The sequence below is a fragment of the Leuresthes tenuis genome, unplaced genomic scaffold, assembly GCF_036924035.1.
Source record: "Leuresthes tenuis unplaced genomic scaffold, fLeuTen1.0.hap1 SCAF_20, whole genome shotgun sequence".
Lineage (NCBI taxonomy): Eukaryota > Metazoa > Chordata > Actinopteri > Atheriniformes > Atherinopsidae > Leuresthes > Leuresthes tenuis.
Genome location: NW_027325374.1, coordinates 19,687,693 through 19,698,383, shown reverse-complemented (window position 1 = coordinate 19,698,383; position 10,691 = coordinate 19,687,693). Strand labels below are relative to the sequence as shown.

General features: G+C 38.6%; 1 protein-coding gene across 1 annotated transcript in view; it reads right to left on the bottom strand.

The window, feature by feature from the left end:
- Positions 1-584: 584 nt before the first annotated feature.
- The window catches only part of LOC140278278 (urotensin-2 receptor), a 65,096-nt gene continuing 54,989 nt past the window's right edge, over positions 585-10,691 (bottom strand). Inside the window, exon 4 of the mRNA XM_072373254.1 lies at positions 585-1,176. The gene's annotated coding sequence lies outside the window, so the exon portion shown is untranslated. The remainder of the gene's footprint in view (positions 1,177-10,691) is intronic.

The window sequence follows — 10,691 nt, the reverse complement described above, 5'->3', positions numbered from 1 at the left end:
TTAATGGTTCAGAGATTAATTCAGTAGAGAGGTGAAAAAAAAATTACTTATTTTCAGGTAACATCAGGTTTCCCACACTGTATACATTCCTAAGCCCAGCTAATTAAAGTTTGTGTATAAAAACACAACTACACAGTGACCAACAGTGAAAGTAACAATAACTTAAAGAAGTAAAGGGCAGGCCACCACCGCCCTTTCCTTCATCCAGAGGGTGTTTTTGTGTTTTTTTTATTTTAACATTTTCTAAACAAGATGATTGAACCTCATTTGTCCACCATGTTTCTCTGGTGACAGCATGTAATTCCAACCCATGACATGCCACCACCATAAAATCTGTTGTTTAAAAGGTCATGTTTATCCCACATACTTCTGAAAAATCTGTTTGAGCCCCGGCAAATCAATTTTACACTTTGCATAGGTAAAAAAAAAAAAAAGAAAAAGGAAATCAGGTGTCACATATGGGGACTTTTATTACCTTTGGAGAACTTCTGCAACCACCTGTTGACTGTGGCTGAGTAAAATACAGACACGAGATCTTTCTTCCCATCTACTTCTCAAAAGAAAAAAATTCATGATGCCCCATAAGCTGCATTACTGCAGCTGAAACCATCTCAGATTTCCTTTCATGTCAGTTTGACTGCCATAATAACAGTATGTCCTTTCCCTTAAAAAAAGACGATAATAAAATCAAACCACTGATATCTCAGTATACATAAGTAATTCATAATCTCTCTTGTGCAACACCTGCATTATTTCACTGCTGTGTACAGAGACCATTTCAGCAACTCTTTTGCATGCAGGTTGACCCAATACAACAGACACAGGACACAGGGCAAACATGACAGAGGGTATCATAAAAGTTAAAAAGCCTCTCTTTATAATTTAAGACATTGACCCCTCATCATGCCAAAGGAAGTTCTACAGGTGACTAATACATATATGGGAGTGTGTTTATTGTACAGTCTCAAACGGCAGCAGTCTGCCATTTGTTATTCAGTTCCTGCTGGTTTGCACACAAAGCTGTTGTGCCCACACACACTGAAAAGCACATATGAAATTAAACTTCCACCATCATCGTCCTCTCTCACAGCTGATGTGGAACTCCGGGACTGCTTCCATTTGTGCTTCCAACAGGTTCTTCCCTTCCTTCCCGCCTCTCCCTCAGCTCAGTTTTATCTATCAGGGAGACAGAGGACAGAACACAGCTATTAATACCCTAGTTGTAAATCCTTTAAATGCATACGCTCATACATTCCCCCCGCTGTTTGCAAAGCATGCTCTCTTTGGGAACAACATGTGTGTAAAAATAGCATGGTAGCAGTTATCAGTTCCTGTGTGCACTTAGAGAGCTGGGCACAGCTATTTGAATTGCTTACTGCAAACACAGACATAAATCAAGCTCAAAGAAATCATTATAGCACAATTTAAACATCATGCTTAAAAGGTTTGTCTGAGAGGATCAGATTAGCAGTAAACAGAGGGTATCTTCAGCTTCAATGTCACTGTCCCTCAAGTATTTTTTAAAGATAAAAGAAAGTTTATCCTCATGCATTATGTTGAATCCTTCCAGGGTTATTGCAGAAAGTTTTTGTTTGAAAATCAATGGTTCCCACATGGTTTTTTGATTGGGGGGTATTATCTATGCTTATCTTTCCAATTATTTGACAGATCGGCTGTTATTTGCACGAATGGGATGGAAAAATATAGTTGCTTAAGCACAAAAAATCAGTGAGTCATTGCTACAAAAACAAACATGCTTAAGGATAGAGAACTGTGGTTAATAATAAACTTGCATGATGGTGGAGTTTTTTCTGTAGAAGGAATTTTATCCCTTTATCAAAACAACTACTATTGGACGAGCTACGAGATGAACTACTCCTTGTTGAAAGTAATTAAGCTACAGCAACAATATACTTTGGCTTAACCCTTTAATGTCTGCACTGAGTGAAGCAAAGCAAAAAAAATTCTCTTAATTTTTTTAAATTCCTTTGGGCAATCATAATGAGAACTTTTTTTTACAAATGGTTGGGTTGTACTTCACGGTAAAAGGATCAATATTTGTAAAAGTTAGGGCATTATGTAGAATTTCTTTTAGCATTACATGGTTGAACTGACTGGTAGAGATAGTTTAGGTTTACTTAATTTTGTTGATAAAATACAGTGTAGACACTGAAAAAAATGACCAAATGGTAGAGCAGGACATTAAAGGGTTAAGCTGGCAAGTTGCACTACAGCAAGTGGGTTAGCAGCCTCTACTCCTTTTGTTCATTCTCAATCTGCACTTCTCAGTCAACAGACTTAATTGTGTTGCATTTTGTCATCATGTCTACTGTGATGCTTGATTGATGAAATGCCAGCAACAGCAACTGGAAACTTCTAGGAAATGCAATGCTAAACTGTTACAGGTAGCAGTGATACTTGTAACACCTTGTACAGCAACAAGATAAAGAGTCAAAATGTCAGCACGTATGAAAGCTAACTTTTCAGCCCAGCTCTGGATGCTGCTATTTACTTTCGGTGTAGGAGTTCTGCATGATGCAGGCATAGCTATGCCTTTTATTCTGAGTATGTTTCTCAGATTTTTGCATCGTTAAACAGGTCTCAATGTTCCCAGCTGTCATCAAATTCAACATGACGGCACATAGCGACATGGCTGATTCAGTAAAAACAAAGAAAAAGAAATCTGAGAAATGGAAATTCCTGTTAAACACAGATTACATTTCAAGACGCATTCAAACATGTTCGTATTTCCACATAAGTTTGTGCGAAGTAGCTGCCTCAGCAGATTTTATGTGAAAGGCCAAAAAAATCTTTCGGCATGTGTGTGTGTGTGAGAGAGAGAATTTAACTGATCACTTTGTTTTTAAAGTTCTCGTAGATCAGATGCAGATCCTGTGTCTCAAGACAGCAGCCAAAAAACTTCCCAGACAAATAAGAAAATGCTGGCAGACGGCTTCAGAGAAACACATGCCCTCACACATCTACTGGTAGGAAGCACTTAAGTATCAGAATATTATTGCATTCTTAAAATAAATAAAATACATTCTGATGAATATACATCTAAGAAACCAGAACATTTCAGACTGTCTCTGGGCCTCTTATTTGCTCTTCAATGAAACAAAGTCTTTTCCATGTCAGGGTGGAGCCTGATTTGCAAAAGTTTAAACAAACCAAGGCGAAATTAAGAACTGCTTTTAAGAGTTTGGTTCCGTTTCAGATTCCTTTGGTTCTGCCAAAGATAGAGCTGGATATTGGACTCATTTCCCCGATCCATGGCCCGATCCATGTTTACGAATCAATCAAGACTAAGCTTGTGGGATTAGCTGATCATTAATTATACATTACTAAATTTAATTCTCATACCCAGTAGTCTACAGATATACTTGCATCTTTCAGCATTTAGGTAGAGGGAAAATGTACCACCTGATGAACCCTGAGACGACCTGCTTGCGACAGTACAAACTCGGCATGTCCTTGTTTTGGAGGTATTTCAGTGTAGAAATGAAAAACTTGTTTCGTGTGAAGATAATATTTTGAAAAGTGGAAGTTGTGCTGCATTGTTAAATATTAAAGAGAAAACAGAGACTCTCAGCAGAGACTCACAGCACAGACTCACTGGTGCTTTCCAGAGGAGAGATGAACTTTATTCATCATCCAGGAAATAGTCAGACTCCTGTATCAAAACCAGCAGTACGAGTGCCATTACAGTTTGCCTTGCTAAAAGCTGTGAAAGACAGCTTAAACAATGTCAAATCCATTTAGTTTTGTGAAATTTTACAATCGTGCACAGAAGTAATTGCAGAACACAGTTACTAACTGTGTACTGTTGCTGCTGGATTAAAGGGCTCTTTACAATGTGAAATACTGCACCTTTAAAAGCAGAGACTGTTAAAATCGTCTCCCGACTCCATGAACAAACCACAGTTTTTTTTTCTGTGGCAGCCTGTCCCTGCAGTGGGGGTGGGGCGGAGACGAGAAATGACTGCATCTGTATTACACTACTGTAATCATCAGAGTTGGGAGTTTGCTCAGAATTCAGGAGCAGCTAATTGGACTTGACATGCCAGCCAACCTGATCTGTGTGCAGGCAGCGGCGGAGAGCTCACAAGGATGACAGAAGAATCATTGTGTTGCGTCTAATGCGATCATCTGATGGAAAAAAAACATTATAAATAGGGGTGAGAACTGCTGACAGTGCTGTGTGGTTTAGTAAAGCCTTATATAACCTCATATAATACCAGCACCATCACATTCAACAACAACACTGAAATAATTGTTAAGCCAAATTTTTTTTTTAAACCAAATTACAGAGCTCACTGAGTGATTCTGCTGTTACCATTAATTACTCCTCCTGTTTTTTTAATGATATATGATCATTCTATGTTCGTGTTTGTTAACCGTTTGCTAATCATAGTGTTATGGTTAATATGAAAGAACTGGTGTTGGAATGTATTGATGTCACCAGATTCCCTTATTAGAATCAAATCCAAACCCAACGAAAAAGAGGATCAGTGCATCATCCTTTCGTAAGAAACATGCTACAGATGGTGCTTTTTCCTCCCAGCAAACAGAAACAACTCATATATTGCTCAAATACTGACAGAAAACGTGTGAGTGGCCAATTCGATTGTGGATGAGAATCTTCTCTGCAACTTGCAAAAAAGCATCAGCATATCTGAAAGGTTTTAGGACCAAAGAAAGATTTCCATACTTCTCTCCCTCTTTTCTTGTCTATGCGACCCACTGTAAGATTTTCTTACTAAAAGCTTTCCGTTCTTCTTCCAGCGGGACCATCTGTGACCTAGATGTAGAGTGAGTAGTCCAGACATAATTGTACTCCGAGTGTCTTAAAGTCCAACTGTCATAAAAAACAAACAACAATATAATATCTAGTAAACACTGGTGTAAAGTTGTCCATACAAGCAACAGTTTGTAATGTTTGTTTCTTAAAAGCACAGAGGAATGGATCCACAGTGAAGGCCAGGGTTTCATTAGCAGAGAAACTGAAATATCTACCACACTGGCCATTGTATTACTTCAGAAAAGTGATTTGACCAAAATCATGTGAACCAAAATTTACAAATATTAACCCCACACTATTGGTATCACCTGGCTGACTGTTTGGCTGCGTCTCTATGGCCTTATTATCACGCTCTCAGCTTCCTGTTCAAAATCAAAAACTAAAAGTCTATATGTTGACAAACTTGTGCCAATATGATCTTTCTTACTTTTTCCCTCAAAAGTCAAGCTAAATTTCAGAAAAAGGGTTTGTATGTTTGTTAGATAAAGCTTGTGGAATCCCAAATGGTATTTGTTGAGGAAGGGCTGAAGAAATATGGAATGTTTTGAGGGCCTGGATTTAGTCTTAGAGGCTCTACTGCTGAGCTGCTGATAAAATGAGATCAAAATTATATCCTGAAACTGTGATAGACTGACACCAGAAAATTTCTCTGAAGCAAAGATAAGCAATAAAATCAAGATTAGACAAAACGGTCAATTGATCATTGGGGCAAAATTAACCGACAGGAAACTAAAAGAACAAACAACCCCAGGGGCATAAGAACATTGGCAGGGATTGGCAGGTACTATAATATTAAAAGACAGACTGGGATCAAAACACTGACAAACACAGGAAACAGAATGGTGAGGAAGCACGGCAGAAGGATGCAAGAGCATCTGGGACAGAACAGCTGAAACAGGGATACAATCGTTGACTAAATACACACTGCAGGCAGTTGTATGAAGCTGAAAACAGCAAAAAGGACAAAAGGCTCACTTCACAAACTGATGTGAGCACTGAATATAGATTTTTCACAAAAGTTCAACAGAACCACCAGAGATTTTGAGAGTAGGAATTAATTTTGAGTCTTTTTTTTTGCAAAGTCAGAGATAACTTTAGCAGTAAGTAGTAAATTTGGCCCATCCAGTTCCTCTGAAGCCCTGGGTGTTCTTTAAAGCAGGTTATTTCCTGCAGGACAGCAATGTCAGCTTTTGAATTTTTAAACAAGTCAGTATGTTTTTGCCCTCACCAGCTTTCAGTGCTTAAGAGGTTACGATCACAATATGATCGCACAGTTATTTAACCTCCACTCTTTTGTTTCTCCTTTAATTTCATATCATCAAGTTAAAGGCAGGTGTTTTAACCATCAACACAGGGGATGTAAAATAATGTGGAAAAGCTGTTTCTTTATGCCTTACCCATAAGAAATGAAAACCTAAGAACAAAAGTGAAGTTTTAAAGTGAGTGTGAACTGTCATGGGTTGGAGGGACAAACTCAAGTGTTATGATAGAGATTAATGTGTGACTCCACTGCTAAACCCATCCTGCAGAGATAATGACAAGTAAGAACTGAGCACAATGCTCACAAAGAGAACACACTCATGACTGTATCTGCCTCTTATACCCCCTCTTGTGCTTATACACATCACCGGGAACTGGGTCAGATTCAAATTCATTCAATCCTCCACAATTCATCCTTTTTTCAGATTTATCTCAGCTATACATAAAAAAGGAAAACAGTATTTACTTGTTATAATATTGACAAGTCTCTAATACATCCAAATGCATGTATTTGATACAGGATATGAGTCCAATTCTACCTTGTTTGCTCTGAATAAGGAGCGTCATTGACAGCTGGTCCAAACTATTTTCATCTCCATTAGCTTTTCCTCTCTTTATTTTCACATCAACGTCCTTTCTCTTGCTTTACAAGTTAATTTTGGTGAAGGGAAATCTGTACATACATATATATATATATACATATATATACATTAAAAGATCTTTGCTGATTGCTGTAGCTTTGTGGAGAATTTCATGAAACAATGGGTTCTTTTTCAATATCTGCCAAAAGCACAGATATATGCTGTATATAATAAAACAGAAGAATCAACTTTTTCACCATATTGTAATCTCTGCTGTGAGTTGAATGATAATTCCGTGTTTGATATGAGAAACTTTAATACTGTCCAGCTAATTTTATACTCCATTAATTTACTGTGACTGCTAAAGAGTATTGGCTACTCCTTATAATGAACAAAACATTAATCAAGAGGGGCAAAGAACACTAATGAGACAGCAAAAGGAGGTATTTCTGGCACATGTAAGTGCTTTCAACATCCGTCTAATTTCTGGCTCTACTTAACCAAAAATGACACTATGTAGTTGAAAACAGTTTTATTTCTTTCAGCTGTCAGCACACATGGGTTCATTTTATCACTTTTAAACATTACATTGACTAAAAAACATAGATAAAACATAGATTTGGTCTTAGTATTACCATGTTTACTGTTGTCTTTCAACCATTAGATCAAATGTGTCAAATACTTTCCAGAATGATTTATTATAGACTGCCGACTCAGCACCACACAGAAAGTTATGCTATGTTTTTTGGTATTTCATTTTAAACACAAGTGCCAGATAGCCAGTGAATGATAGACTTGTCAATAGATCTTGTCCTTTTGCAAACCATGATTCCTGAACATACATTCATGGCATTCTTTCAGTGGATCAAAGGTGTGAACATGTCCATCAATACTAACTTAATAACACAAGTTATAAACTGCAGTTATTCTGATTGAATTTAAACATACTATATCACAAAAAATAAACAAAAAAGAAATATGAACAAACACACAAAGACGCTCAAACAGCATTAGTCTTGAGTACTGATTTTGCTGTACTATCGTGCTTCTGGTGTGCGACCATACTAGCACTTTCAGTTGTAATGCCTTGCATGTGTAACAGGGTGTCTGTGTATGTGTGTTAGAGTGTGTGTTAACATGAGCATATGCTGTTTGAAATGATGTTCACATCACTCCTAGCACATCCAGTTTCCTGGACCCTGACTGGAACATCAAGCATCAGCAGCTGGCCAGAGAGCTTGATCATTAAAAGACACACAACACACACACATAAACACACAACCTGGCACACAGCCAGCACACTTAAAGACGTTTTTCCTCTCCATTACGCTGTTGCTGTTGGCACAAACACTAATGGAAGACAAAACCTACATGCAGTTTCTCATTCAACATCTCTATTCTCTCTGACTTTCTCTCCTCTTTGCAATCAAAATAATGCTGCAATTCATCTATTCATCTATCTTTAGCTCACTTTGAAACTTAAATCGCCAATTAAGTCATTATATATTTTTGGCAGCATGCGAATGAGTTACAGCTTGTTCAGAACACAATCTGCAATGTAGAGATGCTCTGAAGGGAATTATCTGCATAATAGGGACTCAATAAACTTCACAGTGTGTGTAGCTGCTTCAGTCTCATTGCCCCCAACCAGCTCATGCCTTTTTAATACACAGTGACACTCTGCACTGAGTAAAAGCAGACCCAATGCAGGACGACTGGAGCAGGAGGTGATTTTCACCGGCTTTGGTAGTAAACTGGCAGAAAGAAACATGGAAAAGAACAGGTGAGTCAAAGCAACAGGGAAAGAAGCTGCATGTATACATGGTACGTGGAATTGTCCGACAAGGAGCAACTGAAACCAGGAGTAACTATAGTGAGCGGTGGTGTGGTGGTTAGTACTGTTGCCTCACAGCAAGAGTTCCTGGATCAAATCTCACCTGGGGCCTTTCTGGGTGGAGTTTGCAAGTTCTCCCCATGTAGGTTCTCTCTGGGTTCTCCGGCTGCCCAACTGCCCAAAAACATGCAACTTGACCTAACTTGATGGTTGCTTGTCTAGTTTGTCTCTATGTGGACACCTGTCCAGGGTGTAATAAATTCAAGTGCTTATTTGAACTTCATTGTCAGTTACGGGTTAAGCGAATAATGTGATCACATGTCTGAGCATATAAATAGTGCTCGACTATAGACACATTTTAATTATGATATGGAAAAGCCAAGCAATATATAGGAATAATATAGGAATAGGAATAGTTATTCATATATTTCACGTGCCCTAGCTGTAGATGATGATAAGTTTCAGGGAGACTAGCATGAAATATTCTATTGCTGGAGCACAGAAACTTTAAACAGCCTTTTTTCTCTTTTCTTTACAGCAAATCTCAAGTCAGGTCCCACTGGGTAAAACTGAAGAATTTAAATCCTCACTTCCTTTATCAACAGCTTAGGCAAATTTTTTGGGGCTATTTGATTATAGTGTGCTTGAGCAACTAAAAGTAATTTCTAGTGTGTTTATCCTCCTCCAGAGGATGTGTCCTTGCAGCAAAGGTAGCTCTGAGGGGCTTAATCTGCTGATACTTGTCACTAAAGCTAGCAGCATCAGTCAGCCGGACCACCTCACAGGCCAGTTGGCTGAGGGCGTGATCTATATTTCCTCCTATCTTTTCTCAGGCCTCATTATTGAAAGCTCATCAGACAGCATGAATGGATCTCAATATGCTGAGGAAGTGAGGGCTCGCTGACTGAGAGCTGTTTCCTTCCCTGTTCCCTGTAGTGCCACAGATGTAAATTATTCAGCTAGGTTAACAAAACAAACCTCAGCATGCCTTGTTGCTCTATTATATATCTGGATTGTTTGAAGGCCCACTAAACCATTAAAGATTTAAGAGTGTTAACAGCAAAATAAAGGAGTGATATTCTTCTCCAGATTTTATAGAAAAAAAAACGCAGGGTCATTATTGTGGTTATTAGAGTTGTTATTATGTATTTAACACACTTAGACTATAATCCAGCTGGCTGGCTGCCTGTTTATATTTGGACAATATTACTCCACTTGTGGATAAGAAAAAATGCCAGAAAACATGCAGCGTTAAATCCTCTGTGGATGTGTTCGGCCCTGGGTTTGTATTGGCTGAACACCTGGGCAAAAGACGGGTTGAAAGCAGTGGGTGTTTAACTTTCTACACCGTGAGCAAACCTTTCTGCCCCTGGGATTGTTTTGGCGACTGCTTGTCATTTGCTCCTCTGTGGCAGGATGTACAGTCATGGTTCGGGCCGCCTGGCGTGGCACGCTGCACACTGGCTGGTTCTTATCTTCGGCTTGCAGCAACACAGGCCTCCTCCATATGTGCTATTATGCTACTGAACACAGCTAATAAAAAGAGGATGTCAATATTTTGCGTGTTTTCGTGCGCTTGTGACTCCATCGACGCTAATGTGTTATTGTTCAAGTAGGAAAATGTATACTTGATAAACAGATTCAAGCTATGATCAAATCATTTGCCATGTGAAAAATGGAAAGCTGGAAACTCCATCTTTTTGGGTCTGGGCTCTGTTGTTTAAGGCTTGCAGTGAGTGCACTGTGTGTGTGCTCTTAGACAACAACCTATAAGTGACAATATTCGACAGACTGTAGATAAAAAGGTAAAGGTAAAGGTACACATGCCACTGGCCTGCACACCAATCACTCATCCTCTGTAGATAAAGTTGTCAGTTTGCAAAGATGATGTAAATAAATTATTTCTGTGAGTGCACTCTCATGCGAGTCTGTATCAGCTTCAGCAAACAAGGACAGAATGGTCACGTATCAACTCAGTATTCAATAGTTCCATGGAATTATAATTGATTTCTATCTTAGAGCGTTACGAAATATGCAGGCTGCAAATATCTTGTTTTATATTTTCACTGCTTTCTCTTGAGAAGTGAACACGTTACGAACAACACAAATGGCTTCTGTGCATGTCAGATGTAACTTTGAAAGAAGTGTGTTGTTTGCCTTCTCTTTGCTTTATTGATTTCCACATGCAGCTCTTAACCTTAGAATTGAACGAAAT